Source organism: Silene latifolia, chromosome 9 (genome assembly GCF_048544455.1).
Source record: "Silene latifolia isolate original U9 population chromosome 9, ASM4854445v1, whole genome shotgun sequence".
NCBI lineage: Eukaryota > Viridiplantae > Streptophyta > Magnoliopsida > Caryophyllales > Caryophyllaceae > Silene > Silene latifolia.
Genome location: NC_133534.1, coordinates 87992641 through 88019228, shown reverse-complemented (window position 1 = coordinate 88019228; position 26588 = coordinate 87992641). Strand labels below are relative to the sequence as shown.

The 26588-nt window shown below is 38.9% G+C and overlaps 1 non-coding gene across 1 annotated transcript; it reads right to left on the bottom strand.

Moving 5' to 3' along the window:
- Window positions 1-23543: 23543 nt before the first annotated feature.
- On the bottom strand, window positions 23544-23650 carry LOC141604433 (small nucleolar RNA R71). Its single transcript, XR_012526133.1, has one exon. It is a non-coding gene; the product is annotated as a small nucleolar RNA R71 (small nucleolar RNA).
- Window positions 23651-26588: the final 2938 nt, after the last annotated feature.

Below are 26588 nucleotides of genomic sequence, written 5' to 3'. Positions count from 1 at the left end.
GTGGCGGGGATACTAGAAAAGTAGTCCGTAAAGACCTCCATATGCTTCCTGGGGTCTTCACCTGCCACACCTCTAAAGAGATTTCTCTCTACCAGATTGATATAGGAAGGACAGATGTCAAATGTATTCCCATCCTCAGTCTGGAGATTGAAACCTTTTGGAATAGATGATGCTTTAGTCTCCGAATGACTAGCATTATTCGGCATCTTTACTAGTTGGTTTACAAAACTGAAAGTGTCTTCTTCAAAAGATGAATTTTCTGTAAAAAGGAAATGTTGAAGTTCGGGTTCGAAAGTACTCAAGGCTTCCTTTCGTGATTCTCTTTGCAGACGGAGTCTGTGCCTGAACAGCTTCTCTGGTTCAGAATCAGCTGAAACTAACTCCAACCTGTTTGACCTTGGCATACACAACACTGAAAGAAAATAAATAAGAACTGCCTCAAGGAATAAAAATTCCCTGAGACGGATAAAATAAACGAAACAAAGACAGATAGGGCAACTGCCTCCCCAGCAATGGCGCCAAAATTTGACAGGGCTGTCATATACTTATCAAAAATAACTAACTAATCTAACTGTATAGCTAGGGAAGTCAGGTCGATCTCCTCAGGGAGGCAAGATATCTGTAAAGGTCCGTCTATTTGGTCACAAAAGGAGAGGGGGGGGGGGGGGGGAAGGGGGGGTTGTAATTGATTTTCTAAACTAAAAGTGTAAAGGAAGAGAAGCAAGGAAAGAGCGATAAAGGCAGAAAATGAGATTAAACTATCAATAGAGAGGGGACATGTCAGGATTTCGGTTCACTACGGTAGTCTAGTGACTCAACTGTAAACAACCTTGATAAACTACTGCGAGACGGATATGGAAAGGTCCTTCCGGTCCACTTTCTACCCTAGATTCCCACTAACTTAACTTATGTCCTCGTCAGGGTAGTCTACTGTTCAAAGCAAGTCTATTTAGTCCAATCTTACGATCCAGGATTAAATTTAACTAGGTTAAAAGGGTGACTTAGAAGCGTGCACTCAACTAAGTCGGTAGATACAGTTATTTTGCTATGGGGACAGAGTTTCACAATTAATTCATCTAACCTATTTACTACATCGTCACATTTCTACCGTAGATCCCCTCATCCCAACATGAAATGATTTAGCTACTCATATCGCTAATGTTGTCAATAATAACAATATTGAAATAACTAATGTAAAGCATGATGAAATAGCAATTAAAATGCATAAACAAAGATTAGGGCAGAAATTAAGAGAGAGCAAAACAAGTAATTAAGATGAATAAAAGAGAGATTAATATTAAAAGGGAGGAAGAGATTGCAATCGCAAGAATCCGGCGTAAAGAACGAACAAATCCGAGCTAAATAACCCCGAAAGAAAAGTTACAGTGAAAGGAAAAGAGCAACGCAGTCTTTTTTGTCAAAGATGAAAAGTAGGATAAAACTTAATAGAATAGATTAGATCCTAATGACCTAGTTATGCTGCATTTAAATAGAAAATGAACTAAGTCCATAAGCTAAAATACGTTCACGGACTAATTAAAGCCCATGAAAGCCAAAACCACTCGATCGAGTAGTCTGAAACCACTCGATCGAGCATTTCTCCAGATAATCTACTCGATCGAGTATAATTGTTACTCGATCGAGTAACCTTTAATTCCAGCGCTTCTTGATTGAGTAAAATATTATTCGATCAACCATTCTCAGCTATAGAAACCATTCTCAGCTATAGTTTAGCATGTCTTTTGTGGTATATTTCCAACTCGTGACCGACTACCTCGTAAACCGTTCCTTCATGCATCCCAATGCAAGATCTCACTCTAAAAAATCCTGTCTCCTCAAAATGCATGCAAAAAGGACGAGAATGGTACGATTTCACTACTTTTACGTTGATTCCTACAAAACGGACAAAACGAACCAAAGTAGCCAATTCGGGGCAAAATGCAATATAAACAGTGCGAAAGTACATGGAAATACGTGCTAAAATAGGCTAAAAAGACTATACAATATGCACGTATCAGTTCTCACGTAACTGATGGATACACCTTCTCAATCCACACCCAGCAATAAGAACTAATATATGCTTTACAAAGTTTGGGACATCTTCGTCACCGAATGTGGCAGCACGATCAACTTGGGTGCAAGTTTTATTTTCATACCAATTAACATAGATGACCATCTGGCATGCGTGTGTATCAATTTCAACTCAAGAACGATGGACATCCTTGACAACCAGAAACACTCGGACCCGAAGAAGTCCAACGTTTGCAAAGTAGCTTATATACTAGTAAATTTTATGGCAATATTAACTTTTTGGCCAGACTTCTTCTTTTTGCAAAGCCTCTTATTTACTAAATTATGTGTAGGTATCTGCAATGAGCGACTACTTGGACTATAAAGGTTTTGAGGGAAGAGGAAGCGAGGTTGCCGATTTTAATCATCGTCAGATTAAATTTGATTGGACCCGTCCTTGCGTTAATAATGAGGAGTCCGGAATTTTCACCATGACTCACATGTTAATGTATGAAGGTGAGCCTTTCACGCATGAGGACCTTGGTAGTAAGAACAAACGGTGTTACATGGTAATCCAACTGGCTGCGTCCCTTGTACTAGCTGATATGAACAGCCATCGAGCTAAAGTTTTGAAGAGGGTCAATCATTTTGTTGCTGGAAAAGACCAACTTTGGGAGACAAGTCAAGCTAGGCGGAGACTCGCCAAGATACTTTCAAAATCCTCCAAATCACAGAGGAAGGCTACATGTTCTTAGATTATGTATGAATATGTAGCAAACTTCAATTAATGTCAATCTTTTTGTACCTAGAAGCAATATTAAGTTTCGCTTAAAACGTTGTTCCTATTTAGCAAGCAATATGTCCTAAAATTAAGATTATCGAGCCTTGTTTTGAGTAACCATTTTCATCATTTTTGTTATCTTGCGCATAGTGTATTGTGTAACTTCAATTGCCAATATTACAGTTTGGTATATATATGTCATCGTGTACCATATATGGCTTAAAGTTACATAATACATTCACTAAAGTTACAAAACAAGGGGTTGAAGTTACTCAGCCTTGAGTTATTTGTACCCTATCTTTTCTGTAACTCCAGTTTATATTTTGTTTAACTTAAGTCACACAACGTGTAACTCCAAGTGAAGATACACACTAAACGCGTAAAGCTACACTGTTAAATGCTATTATACCTACAATTACAAAGTATATGTCAACAAAGTTTCAGTCCCATTTAATAATTTAAGATATGGAATGTCAAGTTGATAGTCACACTAAAACAAATATTGGGAAATCCAATACTAATGAATATAACTCCACTTCAAAAACTTGTAACTTAAGTCCTATGTTGTGTAACTCCATTGTATACTGTTGGCAGACTTAAAATATTTTCAACTATTAACAGGAGCTAAATTTCATTTGCCACAGCTATAGTTATAGAGTATGCGCTCTGAAGTTACACTATTTTCATTTTAAATTACTCAGCCTTGATATATTTATAAAGTATATTTTCTGTTATTTCAGTCCACATTTTGTGTAACCTAAGTAGTACAATTTGTAACTCCAACTGAAGTTACACAATTTAGCTCTAAAGTTACATTTCTAAATGCTACTAGACAAACAATTCTGGTGTATATTTCAACAAACTGCACTGCCATTTCCTCATTTCAGCTATGGAATGTCAAGTTGATGGTCATACTTAAACACAAGATTTGGAAAACCAAAACAACTATACTACTGACTGTAACTTTATTTCACAAAACATATAACTTAAATCCAACGTTGTGTAACTACAGCTGATACTGTAAGCTGATAGTAATAAACCACCATAATATAAAATTTACTACTACATAATCCAAAAATAAACAATTCCACAACCTTGAATAACCAAATAAAAACTAATTCAAACAATTAACCGAGTCGTCTTCTTCTTCCTCATTCTCACTCTCCTCTGAAGAATATTGAACTGACGTTGGTGGACTCTCTGCAAACGGATTGGGGCAGTTCCTCTTGTCATGGTGTGCCATTTGCTTACAATTATTGCACATTCGTTTTCGTTTAACATATTTGGCAGCAACTTTGGTCCTCGAAGATAACAGTCTTTTCCCGTCCCCTTGTTTTTCGCTTGCTAAGGATGCAATATTGTAATCTTTTTGCTGGCCTTACAACCTAGTAACTATTCTATTTCTTGTTGCTTCGTCAATTCCTTCCTTAATGGTCTTAGCTTTTCTCTAAAGTCCCAAATTAAACTGGACAAGCTCTCTACATAACTCTTCTCCATATCTCTTAGTAATCCAACTGTTTCATGTACTTCTGTACACAACCTTGTCATTTTAATTTGTTTCCCATCAATTATACTCTTCACGTTAGAGGTGTTGCCAGCTGCATCCTTTGTCCATCGTTTAGCCACGTAACCGTCCGGTATTTGTTTCAAACCGTTACCTGAGTATATCGAAATTAAGTGTCTACATAGGATTCTAGTACGCTCAAACATTCTACACGTGCATGTCGCCTTATTTGTTCCTTGTTTCCACACAAACAAAAAACCAAATTAAGTATAATGTACTCATCAACTTTATCAAAAACTTTATACATCTAACTGTATAGTTCATGAAGTGTAACTTCAGGAAATAAAAGATTTTATTACTCCAATGCATAATCTTGATAAAGTTACATAATGTGCCATTAAAATTACACAATCAGTGGATTAAAGTTACAAACTTACATAGTTAAATTGCAAAGGGACAAAGTCAGCGATTAATACCTGGTTTGTACTGAATATCATAAACTCTTCCCATCAAGCCATGTTTTAGGTTAGTCAGCTATACACCATTCTGCTCGGTGAATCTCCTTACACAAAGTCTACTCGTTGATAGATTTACCTCTTTTTGGAACACATCAAACACCACTTGTGTGTACACTCTTACCCCGTGTCTGTCTATAAGAACCTGAGTTAACAATTTTGGTGATGTATGCATGTTCTCATTATCACGCTTCTTTCGTGTATATCTTTGTTGGTCGATAGCACTTTCAAAGCGCATCCAAAACTCGACTAAAGTTCCCGAATTGTTCTCAAATCTCTTAAAAAAATTGTTTTCACTCTCCGATCTTTGTGTTGTCCTCATAACATTTCCCATTATAAAGTCTCTACAATGGGCCATCACCCCTGCCTTGTTTTATTGTAGACTTCTTCAAACCATTCACGTTCCTTAACAACTCCATGTTCCTTCATTATCTCACACCAACGACTATCAAACTCATCTGCTTCAATATCTTCGTCCCACACTATGGCATTCAACTTCTTTACGAAATCGGGATAATCTTTCGCGTTGCTCCCGTATTTTACAGGAAACTTGTTCATGATGTGCCACATGCAGAAACGGTGCCTAGCCGTCTTGAATATTTTCCCAACATATTTTATAATTCCTGGGTCTTGGTCTGTTATAATATTCTTTGGTTCCTTACCACCCATCGCAAGCAAAAACTGGCTAAACACCCAATTAAAATACTCATCATTCTCCCTAAAAACTAACGCACCACAAAAAGTAACTGATCGTTTATGATTATCATCACCGGTGAAAGGGGTAAATACAATGGAGGGCTTGTTTGTTGAGTATGTGAGGTCGAATGAAACACCATCACCATAAACCGAGTACTTTCTTCGACCAACACCATCCGCCCATATTACCCTGATCAAGCTACCATCAACATTCACCTCATAATCGAAAAAAATCTTCATGTGTTTCTGCCATGTTGTTAAACCGGTCTATGAATAACTGACCGTCCCTTTCATTAATGTAGCACTTTACGTCTCTATGAAAATTCTTGAAGTCGGTTAGACTCGCTCCAATATTCTCGAACCCATTCACATGTTCCTTGCACATTTTGTATGTCTTTGTAGCACCTATCTTCAACTGTATTTAAACACATTGTCAGTTCTACTACTATAACTTCAACCCAGAATAGTGTAACTTTACTTTACAAGAACTATAACTTTAACTTAAAATGTAATTTCACCTACATAAAACCAATGAAAACTGTATATTGTAAATTATGTGTGCCGCTGATAAAACTTCTCTCTGATAATTGGGTAATTTTAAGTAACTTTTCACATAAAACCTAAAGTTTAACTTTAACAATCAATACTGTAACATTAGTTCTTAGTTACTGAAATTTTAAGTCACTTCTTTCACATAACAGCTACAGTGTAACTTCTAAACTGAGAAATGTAATTTGTTATCAAAATTTCTGAAATTTTAAGAGAACATTGTAAACTAACCTAACTTAAAACAATGGACCATGTAAATTATAACTTCATTCGAAATCTGATAAAACTACACTGCGTTAATAGTTTAATTTTATATCAAATGTTCGCATAAAATCTACAATTTAAGTGTCCTTTATTCAGCAAATATGTAACTTCAACTTGATAATTTTGAACTTTGATTCACTTTTAAAATAACAGAGAAAGTGTAACTTTATCACTTAACAATGTAATTTTACTACACAGCTACTGTAATTTTAGGTCAGAACTTTAACAAAGCACCTACATTGTAACTTCTAAACTGAGTCGTTTACTTTTAAATCAACAAATCTGTAAATAATGCTCATAAAAGTACATTCTCATAATACTGTAATTTTATATCAAATATTCACATAAAATGTACAATGTAACTTTAACCCAGTGAATTGTAATTTTATTTGGAAAATATGTAACTTTAACCCCCCAAAAAAAACATAACAAACAACATTTAAATTAATGTACTAACCCTTGGGTTATACACTATGAGCCCTTTGTGATACTTATTTAGCCGCCTTGACAATTTCTGAAACTTCCTATCTTTAACTTCTACAATCTCGTGATTGTGCCCGGCATGAAATTGGTCAATTAATAGAACGCCTTTCATCATGAATAATCTAACCCTCGCTCTACACCCAAACCTCCTTACTTTACTTTTCCTCCTCTACTTATCTCCATCATTTTCTACCCCCTCTCTTGTGCTTTAACAGACTTCCATATCTTTGCATTTGATCACCTTCTTTGCATAAATTAAACCCTCCCGGTTACATACTAAAAGTTTCGATCTAACCATTCCGTCACGCCACTTCTTCGTTGTGTATTTACGAACATCAAATCCACGGGCTAGGGCGTACATCTTATAGAATTTGACAGCTTCTTCTATGGATTCGAACTGCTGCCCAACATATGGTATAAACTGGCTTTCTACTATCCAATAAAATTCATCATCACCTACTCTTTTCAATGCGTGACAAAATTCCTCTTCCCCTACATCTTCAATATATTCACAACATTCTTCCACTATACAAAAAAATAAAAAATTCCGTTAACTTTTATCAGAATAACACCGTAATATTAACAGTCAAATATTATTCAAACTATAGCGCCATAATATATAACTCTATATACTACATATGTAACTTCAATGAATTTGTTAACCCAAAAATAGGGTTTTAATCATCGTCAGATTAAATTTGATTGGACCCGTCCTTGCGCTAATAATGAGGAGTCCGGCATTTTCACCATGACTCACATGTTAATGTATGAAGGTGATCCTTTCACGCATGAGTACCTTGGCAGTAAGACCAATCAGTGTTACATGGTAATCCAACTGGCTGCGTCCCTTGTACTAGCTGATATGAACAGCCATCGAGCGAAATTTTTGAAGAGGGTCAATCATTTTGTTGCTAGAAAAGACCAACTTTGGGAGACAATTCAAGCTAGGCGGAGAATTGCCAAGATACTTTCAAAATCCTCCAAATCACAGAGGAAGGCTACAAGTTCTTCGATTATGTATGAATATATAGAAAACTTCAATTAATGTCAATCGTTTTGTACCTAGAAACAATATTAAGTTTCGCTTAAAACGTTGTTCCTATTTAGCAAACAATATGTCCTAAAATTAAGATTAGCGAGCCTTGTTTTGAGTAACCATTTTCATCATTTTTGTTATCTTGCGCATAGTGTATTGTGTAACTTCATTGGACAATATTACAGTTTGGTATATATATCTCATCGTGTACCACATATGGCTTAAAGTTACATAATACATTCAGTAAAGTTACAAAACAAAGGGTTGAAGTTACTCAGCCTTGAGTTATTTGTATCCTATCTTTTCTATAACTCCAGTTCATATTTTGTGTAACTTAAGTCAAACAATGTGTAACTCTAAGTGAAGATACACACTAAACGCGTAAAGATTCACTGTTAAATGCTATTATACCTAAAATTACAAAGTATATGTCAACAAAGTTTCAGTCCCATTTAATAATTTAAGATATGAAATGTCAAGTTGATAGTCATACTAAAACAAATATCGGGAAATCCTATACTAATGACTATAACTCCACTTCAAAAACTTGTAACTTAAGTCCTACGTTGTGTAACTCCATTTTATACTGTTGGCAGACTTAAAAAATTTTCAACTATTGGAAGGAGCTAAATTTCATTTGCCACAGTTATAGTTACAGAGTCTGCGCTCTAAAGTTTCACTATTTTCACTTCAAATTACTCAGCCTTGATATATTTGTAAAGTATATTTTCTGTTATTTTAGTCCACATTTTGTGTTAATTAAGTAGTACAATTTGTAACTCCCACTGAAGTTACACAATTTAGTTCTAAAGTTACACTTCAAAATGCTACTAGACAAACAATTCCGAAGTATATTTCAACAAAATGCACTGCCATTTCATCATTTCAGCTATGGAAATTTGAATGTCAAGTTGATGGTCATACTTAAAAACAAGATTTGGAAAACCAAAACAAGTATAATACTAACTGTAACTTCATTTCACAAAACATATAACTAAAATCCAACATTGTGTAACTATAGTTGACACTGTAAGCTGATAGTAATAAATCACCTTAATATAAAATTTACTACTACATAATCCAAAAATAAACAATTCCACAACCTTGAATAACCAAATAAAAACTAATTCAAACAACTAATCCGAGTCATCTTCTTCTTCCTTATTCTCACTCTCCTCTGAAGAATATTGAACTGATGTTGGTGGACTCTCTGCAAATGGATTGGGGCAGTTCCTCTTGTCATGGTGTGCCATTTGCTTACAATTATTGCACATTCGTTTCGGTTTAGCATATTAGGCAGCAGCTTTGGTCCTCGAAGATAACAGTCTTTTTCCCGTCCCCTTGTTTTTCCCCTGCTTAGGAGGCAATATTGTAATCTTTTCGCTGGCCTTACAACCTAGTAACTGTTCTATTCCTTGTTGCTTCGTCAATTCCTTCTCTAATGGTCTTAGCTTTTCTCTAAACTCCCGAATTAAACTGGACAAGCTCTCTACATAACTCTTCTCCATATCCCTTAGTAATCCAACTGTTTCATGTACTTCTGACCACAACTTTGTCATTTTAATTTGTTTCCCATCAATTATACTCTTCGCATCTGAGGTGTCGCCGGCTGCATTCTTTGTCCATCTTTTAGCCACGTAACCATCCGATATTTGTTTCAAACCATTACCTGAGTATGTCGAAATTATGTGTCTACATAGGATTCCAGTACGTTCAAACATTCTACACGTACATGTCGCCTCATTTGTTCCTTGTTTCCACACAAACAAAAAACCAAATTAAGTATGTATAATGTACTCATCAACTTTATCAAAAAATTTATACATCTAACTGTATAGTTCATGAAGTGTAACTTCCGGAAATAAAAGATTTTATTACTCCAATGCATAATCTTGATAAAGTTACATAATGTGCCATTAAAATTACACAATCAGTAGATTAAAGTTACAAACTTACATAGTCAAATTGCAAAGGGACAAAGTCAGCGATTAATACCTGGTTTGTACTGAATGTCATAAACTCTTCCCATCAAGCCATCTTTTAGGTTAGTCAGCTCTACACCATTCCGCTCGGTGAATCCCCTTACACAAAGTCCACTCGTTGATAGATTTACCTCTTTTTGGAACACATCAAACAACACATGTGTGTACACTCTTGCCCGGTGTATATCTTTGCATTTGCTCACCTTCTTTGCATATGTAAAACCCTCCTGGTTATATACTACAAGTTTCGATCTAACCGATCCGTCACGCCACTTCTTCGTTGTGTATTTATGAACATCAAATCCACAGGCTAGGGCGTACATCTTATAGAACTTGACAGCTTCTTCTATGGATTCGAACTACTACCCAACATATGGCGTAAACTGGTTTTCTACTATACAACAAAATTCATCCTCACCTACTCCTTGCTATGCGTGATAAAATTCCACTTCCCCTACATCTTCAACATCTTCACAACATTCTTCCACTCAAAAATAAAAAAATTCCGTTAACTTTTATCAGAATAACACCGTAATATTAACAATCAAATATTCTTCAAACTTTAGCGCCATAATATGTAACTTTATAATACTACATATGTAACTTCAATGAATTTTTTAACCCAAAAATCCGGTTTTCATGCAGGTGTATCTCAATATTTAAAAACATCCTACAATAAAAAAACGAACTACTCTATTTTCGCCTTTCATTAACAATTACATAACTATTCATCCAAAAAAAATTAAAACTAAACTAGCAACTCATGTAACTTTCATCGTTTAGATTATTCACCTTCTATTAATCCTCTAAAAAAACGAAAAAAAAAGAAAAAAATTGAAGAACAATTTACTTACCATTGTTTACTTCCACAATATGCGGGCGCAATGTCGCCTGCCGGTCCGTAGTCACGGGCCACCTGCACGCCAAGCCAAATTGTAGACATGCAGCGGTGTTTTAGCAAGATTTTCCTGAAGGGATCCGGCTTAGTTACGTAGTGATCAGGGTATCTAGTTCTATCAGATTAGAATAGTGTAAATGAATGATAAAGAGAGAAATAAGTATAAAGTATGATGTTGTTATTATTTTGATAGACCTGACACAATATTGTACGAATATCTGAATGCTCAAGAATAAATAGATAAAGTATATGTAAGATTGACTGATCGTGAATCTCCTTTACAATTGTTAAATTCTCTTATTTATAGTTCTCTACTGTCTTCCCAACGTTACAATGAATAACGTTATAAATGTATAACGTTCTCCCCAAAGGTAGGAGTTGTTGCCGGAATAATAGGGCAATCTTCCTATTAGTTCGCTTGACCTGTTCTCAAATCAACCAGTCCTTAGCTTCTTTTCCTCTTTCCGTCCAGATTCATGGATTAGATAGTTTTAGGTTTGGACTTGGTCTTCCTTGAGAATAGGGTGTGGTTATCTGGCTTATATAATCGCATTTCTTGTTTATCTGCTTAATCCAGGCTGTTTTTAGTACTCCGCCAAGCTAGGATATACTGACTATCAGGCTTCCTTTCCAGGAATTAGTAGTCTTCTTGCCACAATACTCTTCAGCAGCTAAATAGTGATCAGATTTGTCCGGTTCTTGTCTTGATCAATCAGCCTTGTTGAGTCAGGCCAGGTTATGGTCAGACCAGGCTAAACTGGGCCTAACAATTGCCCCTTGACATTTTACCCGTGCTGGATCCGGCCAGGGGTGAGATGTCAATTTTACCGGGTTAACTAATTAAAGAGAATCACATTCATCTAGTGACTCTTAGACTCCTATTTACCGTTGAAGACTGCAACGGCTACATGACATCATGCTGACAGTTTTACAATTCCTAGGTTTTTTCATGCCGTTATTTACTTCTCTATAAATACGGTATTTAGGGCAAGATCAATTTTCCTCCACTTTCTTTGCTGAATATTCTTCTAAAACTCTTCTAAAATTCTTCTGAATTTCTTCCCTTCTTCTTAGTAATCTTGTTCTGTTACTTTGCATATTCTCGACAATTTCAATAAATCAAACAACCTGAAAATATGGGAGCCAAAAGACGCCCGCTTCCCGAGAGAGCGCTGCTGCTATCTTGTTGAGCCCGAACCCACGTATATTCAAGAGGAGGAGGTAAGGGTAATTGATCCTCCCGCTCGGCTGTGGCTTTCAAATATCGTGGATTCTCAGTATTCACCGCCCTTCAATCTTTGGATCCTTACTTTCCTGAAGAGAACTTGTTGAAAACTAATTATGACAAGATATTAAGGGAGAAGAAAATAATTCTGAATCGACCGAGGTATGGATTCTCGAGTCTTGTCCATTAGGGCTAACTGGGTATCACCTGGTTGGTTCTGTATTTTTGAATGGGCATTCAAAGCAGGCTGTAAGTTACCTTTTACTCCCTTAATGATTGACACCATCCGTGCTATGGAAGTGTCACCTTTTCAAATTATGCCGATGGTTTGGAAACTTGTTCATTCCATAGAAAATTTATGCGCTAAACACAATCTTGTGATTACTCTCAATGATATTAAGGCATTATATCATTTTAAAAATCCTTCTGTTGGTCGTTTTAATTTGAGAATTAAGTCAAAGATGACTCCATTAATTACTAACCTGGATTCTGGAGATGACAAGAGTTGGGCAAAGACTTTCCTGTTTATCCGGACTGAGACTGGGGATCGGGCTTTGATTACTCGAGATATCCTCCTTTGGAGAGTGGTAGGTTTCTGTATTTTTATTTTGCGATTATATTGAGTGAGAGTGAAGTATATAAATCTTACCTGTGTATTTTGTTTCTGTAATGTTTGTAGCTCCTGATTGGAATCACGATCCTCTGGATGAGGAGGCCATTGCAAGGATAGATGCTTTCCTTGCCATTCCTGAGGAAGAGAGGACTTGGCCAGCCTGCTTGGGCAGGGAATTGTTGCCCGGTATATGAAGACCAAGGCGATCGGGGTCGTAGTACCCAAAGGCAAGCCTAGTTCTCTTGCTCTTTCTGTACGTCTTCGCATGCTTTTATTTTGGTCATTTGTCTCCTTGTTGCTTTTTGGTTTGATATTTACGTATATTTTTATGTATCCGGTGTTTAGGTCTTCTCGCTAGGGTGGCTAGCTTTTCTGCCAAGGATTTGAAGGCTGGGGTGGCTAGGATTGCTGAACAGTCCAAGAGCCAGGAAACTAGTGGGAGTGACAAGACTTTGGATATCCTGATTTCTGATATCCAGCCTCCTCAAGATCCGCCCAGGATAGTGTCCCCAGAGATCGTCCAGGCTCAAAAAAGGAAGAGAGAGGATGATATTCTGGAAGAGGAGGAAGGAGGGAAACAGCCTATCCCGGCTCAGCCACTTAGGAGTATAAGGCAGGTGCCTGCTAGGATTGATGACATGGATGATGCCCGGGCTCGGATAGATGAGTTTTCTGCAAGGATGAGCGATCAACTGTTGTCTGCTAGTACCCTTGATTCATCTACCCGGGTGGTTTCTATTCGACTTCTCTTGTAACAAGGGTCTGCGAACTCGCTTCCCAGGCTAGGGAGGTTAGTTGTAGAGGGATCTGTTTATAGTTTATATGTTTTTTGTTTTACCTTGTATTTGCCTAATTGATTTTGTATGTATGCGGGGTTGGATCTTTGGGCAAGCTCTTGTCGGCTTAGGGACGCCCGTGCCAAGGTTAGCGACTTGGAGGAAAAGTCGGATAGGCTAAACCATGACCTGCACTCATCCAGGGGTAATGAAGTGGTGCTCCAATCTCGGTTGGCGGCAGCTAAGGAGTCAACCAGGGTCGCTATAGTTTGTGAGGTAGCCGCAAAAAATGCTTTGAGAAGGTCACGGTGTGAGTTGGAGGCGAGAAGCGGGCAATGCGGATCGGTTGAAAAAGAATGAAGAGCTTGCTGCTTTGGAGTTAGTGGAGGCGAGGTTGGTGATGCAGCTCGGTAGATTCTTCGGAAAAGGTCGGGTTGATGCTATGAGGGACCCGAGAATCGATCGGGCTGATTGGAATCCGGACCGAGATGAGACGACTACTGGATGCTCGATATCCCGATTTGGCCAATATGGGTCAAGAAGAAGAAGTGGATTCCCCTCCTTCCAAGGCAAAGTCCGGTGATCGGGAGAAGGTGGATGGTTGTGAGTCGATTCTTCGGCTCAAAAGTAACTTAGTTTTTCTTTTGGGTTTTGGTCTATCCAGGGGGAATGTCCCTGGAATGAATATTTAGATTTTTAAGGAATTTTTTGGCCCATCCAGGGGGAATATCCCAGGATGGATGATTATTAGGTGGGACCAGTCTTTTGGATGAATAAATATTTGGTCTTTGTTTTGTTTCTTTTTGTGTTTTGATAAGGTTTTGATGTTGGATATGTCTTGATCTCGCCGATTATTCGATCGATCGAAGCGATTATTCGATCGATCGAAGCGATTATTCGATCGATCGAGCGATTATTCGATCGATCGAGCGATTATTCGATCGATCAGGCGTTTTATGTGTTATGGGTGGGGTTGTTGCACATGCCTGGAGGGCTTATGACCCACCTATGTCATACAATTCAGGAATAGATTTTCCGGATTTGTATGTTGAGCTCGATATTTAAAGGCCTATTTTGCAACCAATTTTGGGTATCGATTGGATATTTGGTGGGGGTGGCCCCCAATCTTTGAGATTTGTTTTAACTAAAATGCAATATGTAAAACAAGTGTTGAAGATTTCGCTAAATGAATGTGAGAATACAGATAAGTGTTTGGACATATAAATTGAGGAAATCATATACGGCATTTATTCATGTAATTGCAAGTATCATACATGTATGTTCCAGGCAAGAAGTATTTGAAGTAAAAAGTTATACCTGGATTGTGCGATATATTCTATATGTGAAATAGTTTTAAATGTGTAATATTCCAGGCTCTGGGGATCATTTCGCCGTCCGGGGTTTGTAGTCTATAGGCTCCCCGGCCAACAATTGAATCAATCGAGATAGGGGCCTTCCCAGGTTGGAGCCAATTTGCCAAAGATTCTTTTCTTTTGTGTTTTGGAAAACTTTCCTGAGAACGAGATCTCCTACCCTGAATACCCTGGCTTTGACAGATTTGTTGTAGCTTCTCGCAACTCTTTCTTTGGTATCTTTGCTAATCGATGCTTCTTTGCATCTCTTAGCTCCTCCGTTAGGTCCAGGCTATCCTCCATTAGAGGTATGTTGTTTGTTGTTGTGTTTAGGCTACACCTGGCGATGGAATGTCCACCTCGGTAGAATTACGCTTCACATCCATAGACCAGGGAATAGGGGTTTGGCCGTGGATGTTTTAGGCGTGGTTCACGTCACCCAAAGGACCGGGGGAGCTCTTGACCCATCTACCTTTTCTTTTTTCCAGCTTTTTCTTTATACAAATGATCACCACTTTGTTCTTTGATTCACTTGACCGTTGGCTTTTGGATATCCTGGCGTGGATGTTACCGGTTTGATGTTCCATTGAGCACGTATTTCACTGTTCTTTTTCCCACAAATTGTGTGCCATTGTCGCATACTATTTCGGAGGGGATGCCATATCTACATATGATATTATGTTTGATGAATGCTATGACATCTTTCTCCTTGACTTGCCCGTATGATTCAAACTTCTATCCATTTGGAGAAGTAATCGGTCATTGCTAGCATGAAAACTTTCTGTCCGGGTGCTTGAGGTAGTTTTCCTACTATATCCATGCCCCACTTCATAAACGGCCAGGGTGCGGATATGGAATGTAGTTCCTCGGATGGTGATGGATATATGGTCCGTGAATCGACGGGCTTTGCATTTAGAGTGAAATCCGAGGCAATCGGCTCTTAAGGTGGGCCAATAATATCCTGTTCTGAGTACTTTGCTTGCCAGGCTTCTTCCACCTTTGTGATTTCCACAAGTATCCTTCATGGATTTCGATAATATCTGCTCGCTTCCCGTGGTTCCAGGCATCTGAGGTAAGGTCCGGCCTGCGATTTCTTAAAAAGCACGTTGTCAATAATAGTATATGAAGCAGCTTTTATTTTCAGTGCTCTGGCATCTTGCTTATTTAAGGGTAGGATTCCCTGTTGTAGCCAGTCATAGTAAGGTTTCGTCCACGAGTTAGCAATGTAGATTGGGAAACTTTCATCTTGTTTGTTTATTGCAGGTTCTAATAAATGCACAATGGGTATTTTGTCAAAATCAAGGGGACTAAAGTTGGACCCTAGGCCGGCTAAGGCATCGGCCTGGGTATTTAGGTCCCTGGAAATTTGGTCAATATTAAAGTTTTTAAACTTTGATTTTAGCATTTGAACAACATCTAGATAAAGCATCATTTTGGGGTCTTTTGCAGTATATATGCCATTTACCTGGTTGGAGACGAGAAGGGAATCAGTGCGTACCTTTAAATTTTGCACACCAAGATCAATACATACCTTTAATCCGGCTATTAGGGCTTCATATTCTGCCTCATTGTTGGTGGCCTCAAATGCACAACTTATAGCCTGTACTATCTTATCCCCCTGTGGTGTTTTTAGTACTACACCTAGGCCTGTGCCTCTTGTATTGGCTGCTCCATCGACAAATAGGGTCCATTCTAGGTCCGTTTGGTCGCTGGTCAGTTTATTTACTTCTTTTATTAGGTCAGGTTCTAGGGTTGGACTAAAATCAGCCACAAAATCTGCTAGTGCTTGTGATTTAATTGCTGTCCTTGGTTCAAACGTTATATTGTATGTGCTTAGCTGGACTGACCATTTGCACATTCGTCCGGACAATTCTGGTCTCCTAAGTACAGACTTAATAGGAAGATTTGTTCTAACTATTATAGGGTGACTCTCAAAATATGGTCTTAATTTTGTGCAACTCATTATTAAAGCTAAAACATATTTTTCTAGTAATCCATACCTGATTTCTGCATCCAGTAGACTTTTACTTACATAGTAGACAGGGTGCTGTTGTCCGTCTGCTTCTTTGACCAGGACTCGCACCGACAAAGAAGCTGTGGATCGACGATATACTGTCGGGGTTTCATCTTTGACTGGTTTTGCCGAGTAAAGGGGGAGGATAGATATATTTTCAAGTCTTCAAAGGCGGCTGATGATCGGGGTCCATTGGAAGTCTTTGTTTTTCCTTAGCAGGTTATAAAACGATTTGCATCTTTCTCGATGATCTTGAAATGAACCTTTCAGTATGCTATCCTTCGATCGGTTTTGTATATCTTTGACTGTCTTTGGTGGTTCTAGCTCCAGGATAGCTTTGATCTGCTCAGGGCTGGCTTCTATTCCTCTCTTTGTCACCATGTAGCCCAAGAATTTGCCTCGAGACTCAAGTGGCATTTTTGTGGGTTGAGCTTCATATTGAATTTTTCCAATATTTGAAAGGCTACTTCCGATCTTTGACATGGTCTTCTCGCTTTTTTGATTTGACTACCATGTCATCTATATAGACTTCCATGGTGTCTCCTATCTGATCTTTGAACATCATGTTGACTAGCATTTGGTAGGTTGCACCCGCATTTTTTAATCCAAAGGGCATAGCAAAGATAACAATATATACCTCTTTCAGTGATGAAAGTTGTGCTTTCCTGGTCTGCTGGATGCATTTTTATTTGATTGAATCTACCGGAGGCATCCATGAATGTCAACATTTCGTGGCCTGCGGTGGCATCTACCATTGCATCGATGTGTGGTAGGGGAAATGGATCTTTTGGGCAGGCTTTGTTTAAGTCCGTGTAATCTACACAGACTCTCCATTTGCCATTTTTCTTTTGGACGACTACCACGTTTGCAAGCCGGTCGGGTACATCACTTCCCTGATCATTCCCATGTCCAGTAGCTTGTCAACTTCTTGGTTGATAATTTCGTGCCTTTCTGACAAATTTTCTTCTCTTTTCTTTGTACGTGCTTAAAGGATTTGTCAATGTTCAACTTATGAGTAATAACGTCAGCATCTATACCAGTCATATCAAAATGTGACCAAGCAAAACAAGACATTTTAGTTTTAAGAAAGTCGACCAGATTTGGTCTAATTGAGTCGGGTGCATCGACCCTACAAGTACTTTCTGTCGGGAATTCTGGGTCTAATATGACTTCTCCTGTTTCCATCTGTGTTTGTGCTATATATTCTTCCCGACAGTGACTTTAATTGCTATGCAAGGGACTTACCCGACTTTGAGGGTTTCAAAGCCTGAGTGTAACATTCTGAGCGTCCTTTGTTCTCCTCTGATGGTGGTTATCCCCCATTCTGTTGGAATTTTCACGCATTGATGATATGTTGATGGGATTGCTTTGACATTGTGGATCCATGGTCTGCGCCAGATTACATTGTACGAGGACAAGCAATCCATTACTCCAAATCTCTCATATGAAGCCACGCCCTCCACATAGGTAGGCAAGCCGATTTCTCCCGGGTGTTTTTTGTTTCTCCACTGAATCCAACCAGGACGCTGGATTTCTTTATGATCTTGCTTTCGTCTATCTTCATAGCTTTAAGGACGTCAAGCATCACCAGGTTGATTGAGCTTCCTCCATCTATCGGGATTCTTGATACTTTGGTCGTGCCGATTTTGCATAGTGATTACCAGGCTGTCATGGTGTAGACCTGATATTCCTTGTAGATCCGAGTCATCAAAGGTGATAGCAGGCAATGACACGGGCTTGGGAGGAGGTTGAAGTCCGGATTCCCTGGATATCCTCTTGGGCTCGCAGAGTCGGTCGGACCACGATTTCGATCCTCCATTTATGAATTTAACTTCATAGATGGGAGGAGGAGGAGGAGGGTCTCTCTTTGCTTCTCCGGGTCTCTCTTATTTTGTCCTTCATCTTTATTCTTTGGCTGCTGGATTATATCTTTTAAGTAGCCTTTCTTTAGAAGATATGCCACTTGTTTCCGAGTGAATGCATTCTTCCGTGGTGTGTCCGATGTCCTGATGGAAGTCACACCATCTTGTTGGATCCTTCCCGGGATTGTCGGACTTCTTTGGCCATCCGATTGCATCTCCCGTGGTTTTCCAGGCGTTTGATTAATCCTGCAGTATTAATAGAGAAGTTATATTCAGGAATAGTTGGGAGGCTAGAGAGGTTACCTTTATGTTCTGTGCCATATTGACTTCGGATCGTTCGGCCCGGAATATGGTGCCGATCTGGGATTGCTTCCTTTACGGTAGGAGCTTTTCCTGTTAGTATGTCCATAGCCCTGCTTTCCTCCGGATGAGTTCGTCCTGAAGTTGAGGTCTTCTTCTAATCTGACATGCTCTAAGGCGATGGATTGAACGGTGGCAAAGGTTGGACATGCTTTCTTGGTCGATCTGCATAAATATCACCATCGAGCGGGACTCCTTGCCTGAATGCTTCTACTGCTTTTTTCTTCATCGCATCTTGGAATGGCCACCTTTTCTTTGACAAATCGGCAGGAATTCCTTGAGAGATTCTTCAGAAGTCGCTTTATCCTGAACAGGTTGCTTGGTCTCTTGGCCATATCTCCGCTACTTGCGAATTGTTGATTGAAGGCATTGATCAATTCTGCAAAATTCTTGATACCTCCATTTGGGAGATTGATGAACCATTGTAGTCTTTGCCCAGTCGGGGTTGTGCCAAAGCCTTTGCACATACAGACTTGCCTGAGTTCACTGGGTATTGAGGCAACCAACATTTTTTGTTTGAATATGGCAACATGATTTTGTGAATCGAAGTTCCATCATAGGTTCTCATGGATGGGACAAGAAATTTCTTGGTAGATCAATCTTTGCAATTTCATCCGCAAAGGGTGAATCCATAAGGTCATCAACTTCTACTTCACCCACGGTGGTCCGTACTCCGGGTATATTTTCTATTTTGTTGTGGAGTTTTTGGATTTCCTGAAGCATAGCCATCATTATTGCGGCTTCAGTTTTGTTTGTCTCATCATTGGGAATAGTTGGAGTACCGGATAATGTATCCTTCTCCGGGGTTCCAAAATTAGAGAAGTCTATGTTTTTGATGATGGATGAGAATGGGGTTCCTGGTTCGAATCTGGTCTTGGAGCCCGAAGCCCGATTTTCCAATTTCTTCTTCAGCTAGACTCGATTCCTTCACTGTTGATTTACTGCTTGACTGAGCTGCTTTCTCTTGGATTGTTTCCAATTCCTTGATTTTGGCCAGAGCAGCCGCTAATTGTTGTTCAGCGGTGAGTTCCACCATTTTTGTGTGTGAATATTAATTGAGAGATAATAAGGAGAATTTTATTGGTTGAAGAACTAGATGCCCCACGGTGGGCGCCAATTGTTTTAGCAAGATTTTCCTGAAGGGATCCGGCTTAGTTACGTAGTGATCAGGGTATCTAGTTCTATCAGATTAGAATAGTGTAAATGAATGATAAAGAGAGAAATAAGTATAAAGTATGATGTTGTTATTATTTTGATAGACCTGACACAATATTGTACGAATATCTGAATGCTCAAGAATAAATAGATAAAGTATATGTAAGATTGACTGATCGTGAATCTCCTTTACAATTGTTAAATTCTCTTATTTATAGTTCTCTACTGTCTTCCCAACGTTACAATGAATAACGTTATAAATGTATAACGTTCTCCCCAAAGGTAGGAGTTGTTGCCGGAATAATAGGGCAATCTTCCTATTAGTTCGCTTGACCTGTTCTCAAATCAACCAGTCCTTAGCTTCTTTTCCTCTTTCCGTCCAGATTCATGGATTAGATAGTTTTAGGTTTGGACTTGGTCTTCCTTGAGAATAGGGTGTGGTTATCTGGCTTATATAATCGCATTTCTTGTTTATCTGCTTAATCCAGGCTGTTTTTAGTACTCCGCCAAGCTAGGATATACTGACTATCAGGCTTCCTTTCCAGGAATTAGTAGTCTTCTTGCCACAATACTCTTCAGCAGCTAAATAGTGATCAGATTTGTCCGGTTCTTGTCTTGATCAATCAGCCTTGTTGAGTCAGGCCAGGTTATGGTCAGACCAGGCTAAACTGGGCCTAACAAGCGGTATTTTAAAAGCCATGCTCGGTGGCGTAAAATTTGCTTTCGGCCGGATCGCTTTAGATCGTTCGGTTTCATCTCGGCAAAGGTCTCGAAACGATGTAGAGATGTTAGGAGTCACCACCAAGCATTTGTGGGATGCTTCAAACCCGTTCGAATCCACTTTATACCTAGGTCAATCAAGGCAAAAAGCGGTGTTTGACATAGGTACTAAAGATAAGGACTCGTCCCCCTTTTAGGATTCTATGCCTAAAATGACTCTCGTACGCCCTGGACAAGGCCATCCTGTGGACAGCGGGGGGCCCACGGGGGCGCTTGGGAGGAAGTGATGTGACCATAATTAGCGCATATTTAGCCCCCGAATTAGCCTTGTTCCCATGCTTTTTAGTGCATATTTGGGTCATTTATTGTCTTTAGTCCTTTGTTTTGCATATTCTTTGTGATTTTGATCCCTTGGTAGGAAAGGAGTGCAAATCTTGTATTTTCATGGCAAAACAAGACTAAATTGATTGAATTCAATGACCAAGCATCAAGGAGAGACAAGATTAGAAGGCCTTTGTACATATGATAGTAGATGAGCAATATAGAAAGGATCCTTGCATCCCCGAGGAAATCCCCAAGGATTTTATGAAGAAAAGGGAAGAAAAGAAGAAGAAATAGTGCTTAGCTACAATCCGAGCGGATTGTCCACAATCCGTCCGTCCTCCTGAAGCACAATCCGTGCGTCTTCTTCCAAAGACGCCCGGACAGCAGCCACAGAATCCGCCCGGATTCTCCTAAAGACGCTCGTCTTCCCTCGCCTGAATCCGCCCGTCCCGACTCCAATACGCACGGATTCCAGTGCAGCCAAATTTCGTCTTTTCCAAGCTACAAAGAAAGAAGCCCTTCCTTCGAAAAATACCGGCTCCTCCCTGCTCAATCTAAAAAGTGTAATTACTAGTTTAGCCTTTAAGTAACCCTAATGCATCCACCTAATTTCCACTATAAATACCCCATTAGTCTAATTAGAAGAGCATGTTCTTCTTATCAATATTTAGAGTAGTTAATATCAATCAAATCTCTCTTTAGTATTATAATCAACAATTAATCAAGTTCTAATACAAGTTTTATTTCCTTAATCTCTCTTTTGTTCATCCTTTATTTTGGGTAATTGATGATTATTTGGGTTATTATTGGGGGATTGACAACCTCTCAATCAAGCATCAAGTACTTCTTTTATTCTTTGCTTTATTATTGGAATCATTAGTAGGTATAATTCTCTTAAATCCTCTTGAATTATTGTTAATTACTTTCATTTATTCATCATGTTTCCTTTTGTTGGTATGATTGACAACCTTGGTAGCATGATCAACATGATAATGAGTGAGTAGTGACCTAGCTAGGGTTAATGGGTAATTAGGGGAAACCAACATGGGGAATGATTCATGCTTAAATTAATATGCTTTCATGGTTTATTTGCTTGCTTGTTTTGATCTCAACTAATGCACATGTTATGTTTGATGAAATGTGAGCCTATGAATCCTTGCATTTTTTACCTATCACCTATCTTTTCAACGAGACTTGTAAGACATAAACCAACTCGAGTCTCATTAGACCATGCATGTTGTTGAGTAGGGAAGACTAAGTCGATTTGTAGGTGTTGTACAATCTAATCGATTCGGCTCCGGGACCCAAACTTTCCTAGGATTGTAAGATATAACCCAACTCAATCCATCACAACAATAATTGCTTGCTTATAATTTGAGAACATGTTTGTATGATCAATTCCCATGATTTCGCTATGACCCCATGACACCCTAGTGCTTTTTATCAATTGTTTACAATCCTTTTAATTCATCTTGCTTATTTACTTCCATTGCTATTTAGTTTAGTGACCTTCTACATCAACCCAATTTGTGACACCCCTAAGACACCACTAGTTTCAATAGAAATCTCATCTCAATTCCCGTCCCTTGGGATCTGACCTTTACTTGCCTCTTTACTAATTGTAGAGTTGTTTGGGAAGCTATAAATTGTGTTTTGATTCGGACGTGACCCAACGACAACATCTATTAAATTGTGAACCCGAAACGGACCGATCAAAAATGGCGCCGTTGCCGGGGACGGTGTTTACTTGATTTAGATTTTCTTATATTGTTATTAGTTGTGTCTTTCTTTGCCTTGGGGAATTAAAACTCCTCAAGGTTTGTTCTAATTGTTTTCGAGTTGTTTGATATTTTGCATGTCTAGAAGGTCACAAGGTGATTTGTTACCTTTTGACCGTGAAATTGAAAGGACCTTGACAAACAATAGGAGATTTGCTAGGAGGAATTTGAGAGGTATTAGTGAGGTTGTTCAACCAACTATTGAGTTCATCAACCCTTTTGCAAGAGAAGGTGAGGATAACCCAACACAAAATACCCCACAAAATCAACCTACAATGCCTAAATTTTCATCACATTCCGTACCCACCGAGGAGAACCTACCAAATGGTACTCCCACACCACAACATTTGACAGGAAATTTTATTGCCAAATCCGCCTTTATCCAATTAGTCGAAAGGAGCCAATTTGGGGGATGCCTAGTGAAGACCCTCATTCTCATATGGAAACCTTTTGTGACTATTGTGATGCGATTTCTCAAACCGGTGTGACTCAAGACCAATTTCGATGGGTCTTATTTCCTTTTTCTCTAATCCACACCGCGAAACAATGGTTGAAGGGCCTTGATAAGGCCACTCTCGGAATAGATTCTTGGACGAAGTTGGCTCTAGCTTTCTACAAAAAGTTCTACCCACCGGAAAAGACTAACATGCTAAGAGCTCAAATTACGGGTTTTAAGCAAAGGGATGAAGAATCTTTGTATGAAGCTTGGGAGCGGTTCAAGGGAATTTGTCGCTCATGTCCTCACCATGGACTTAGCGAGTGGTTCTTGGTACAACAATATTGGAACGGTTTATATGAAGATTCAAGGAACATTCTCAACATGAGATCAAATGGAATGTTCACCGAAGTTGATGACAATCAAACATGGAACAAGATTGAGGAAATGGCGGTCCATAACTCACAATATAGTACACCTCGCAAGGCTACTAGAGGAGTAAGGCATGAAGTGGACTCCGTTACTCAATTGGGTGCTCAACTTAGTGCTCACATTGACACAATCAATTTGAAGTTTGAACAAGCTATGGCTAGACTTGAGGAAGCCTTAAAATCACCAAAGCATCATGTTAATGCCATGACAGCATCCTCATCAATCCCAAGTGGGATATGTGAGAATTGTGGAACTTTGGGACATGACCAAGGTGAATGTAGGGGAACAAATGAACAAGTGAATGCTTTCCAAGCATACAAGAGTGGTACCCCTTATTCCAACTATTACAATGAAAACACCAAGTTTCATCCAAATCTCTCATACAAAAGCCAAAATGTCCAAAACCCTCAAACAACATACACCCCACCTCCCATGAGAAACCAAAATCAAAGACCCTTTTTCAACCAAAACCAAGGCTACCAAAACCAAAATCCATACAATCACCAAAATGACCAAGGTTTCGATGTTCAAAAAGCGGTCCTTCAAATGCAAAAGAATCAACAAGTGTTTTTCACTCAAATGCAAAAAGACAGTCAAGCAAAAGAAACCACCATCAACAACATTCTAGCTCACACCAAGATGTTGGAAACACAATTGACTCAACTTGCATCTTCAAGCTCACAAAGACAAATGTGGGTAAATATCCGTATAATACCCTTTAAATTTAGGACTATAACGTAAATTTAACATGCGAATATCGTCATAAAACATAAATACAATATAGAAACGATAAGGAATTAGAATCAACCTCGGGTCCTTATAGTGCGGCGTAAAGAACATAAATCAACAGAGATTCCCTCCTAATTGTTGCACCCAAGATTTGTCCGAGATATGCCCTTGTGCTAGAACGTGTTCTCCGATTGACTTGCAATATTGGGAGAACTTGTTGTGAGTTTTTCTCGAGATGTGAGATCTCGGTTTCAGAGAAAGCTTGATCTCCAAAAACCTAGTTTTTTCACTAATGATGATTAGGTTAAAACAAGAGGAGGAGTTCTCCTTTTGTTCTCCTAATCTCGGTTTGGCCGAGTGGATCAAGGAGGAAATGAGCTTCCATTTTCTCCTTAAGTTTAACTCGTGGTCCGACCCGAAAATCGCTAAATGTATATGACACGGTTTCATTATAAATCGTCATCGGTTATCGGCTATTAAAACATCAACAAATAATACGGGTTAGTTGAAGTATTAATACATGTCCGACAAAGACGATATTGTATAATTAAATTCAATATACATTAATCAAATATAAAACGCTTATATTTAATTTTACGAATTAACTGGTTAATTCGCCTTAGCCCATAATATTTAATCCGTATTAAATATAATATCTCAACATCACATTTTGACTAATTACTAGTCAAATAACTCGGACTAACTGGTTAGTCAAAATTTGGCATCTACATGACTGTATTTTCATACCGTCACATCTCTCAAACGTATCCTATAGGTGTGACTTTTAGGGACCAGTTGATCACCGCCATCTGTATGACAATAACGTCAAACTTATCTAGCAAGCCAACCGTTATTGATAAACGTGGATCAACTGATAATAATACCAAAAGTATGCCCTTTGATCCTTTTAGAGGTTTATAAGTCCTTGCACTAACTGTTAAGGACACCAACCCCAACAAGCTCCCACTTGTCCGTACAAGTGTATGTGCAATGACGTTATCCGCACTAACTGGAGGACACAAGCTCCAACAAACTCCCACTTGTCCGTACAAGTGTATGTGCGATAACCGATTCTCATATTCATTTAAAATTTCTCCCACTCAATGTAAAACAATTTGCAGATCTGGATCCACAAAGGTCGTATTTTACAATCGATCTGTATCTAGAGTGGTTTCCCCGACTAGAGAGTAACTTAACTGATAAAATGAATCCGTATCCGAGCATGGCCATGCATTTCATTCTGACTCCTCGAGTGGCCCTGAGAAATATCGAGTACCTGATAAAGGCTGAATATTTCCTTCAACACGACTCCTTCCGATCTAAGCACAACATGAAATGACCCAGAAAAAATCTACTTGGCCCCCTGTTACGGATGACCGTGAGAAAGAAACCAAAGTCACCCAAAATCTGCCGTAGTCTCAAGAGACAGTCGATAGTCAAAAGATTCGACTCTAAGGATCACCATGGAAGTCCTATCCACGACCGGGCAGCAAATGTTATAAAACATTTAGGACTCCACGTCGATGTCACAATGGTGTCCTACGAAATATCCGTATAAATCGCCTCTCGTGATTGGTCACCAACTTTGACTTATGGCTCGTTGAACCCACCATCAACCAACGTCACAAAATAATTGCCAGAGTTATCAGCTCATGGGGCAATTAAGGACGGAAAAAGATATGATGTTTGTTCAGTTCACTTTGTGGTGTTCAAAATTGTCGTACAATTCCACATGAAAAACAAAATATATATATATATAAAATATCAAAACGATGATGTCGTATAGAGTACAAAGGAGAATGAATCTAATCCATAAAAGAGTACTACAACTCAGGAACACGTTTGATTCCCATGGAATTAACATGCCCTTCATGCTTATCTTGTCGTAATGCTTTAGTGAGAGGATCTGCTATGTTATCATCTGTAGCAATCTTTTCTATCACTACTTCCTTTTGCTCCACGTAATCTCGGATTAGATGAGCTTTCCGTTGTACATGTCTAGATTTGTTGCTAGACTTTGGCTCCTTAGCTTGGAAGATGGCACCACTATTGTCGCAATAGATGGTGATCGGGTCATTCGAACTAGGCACTACT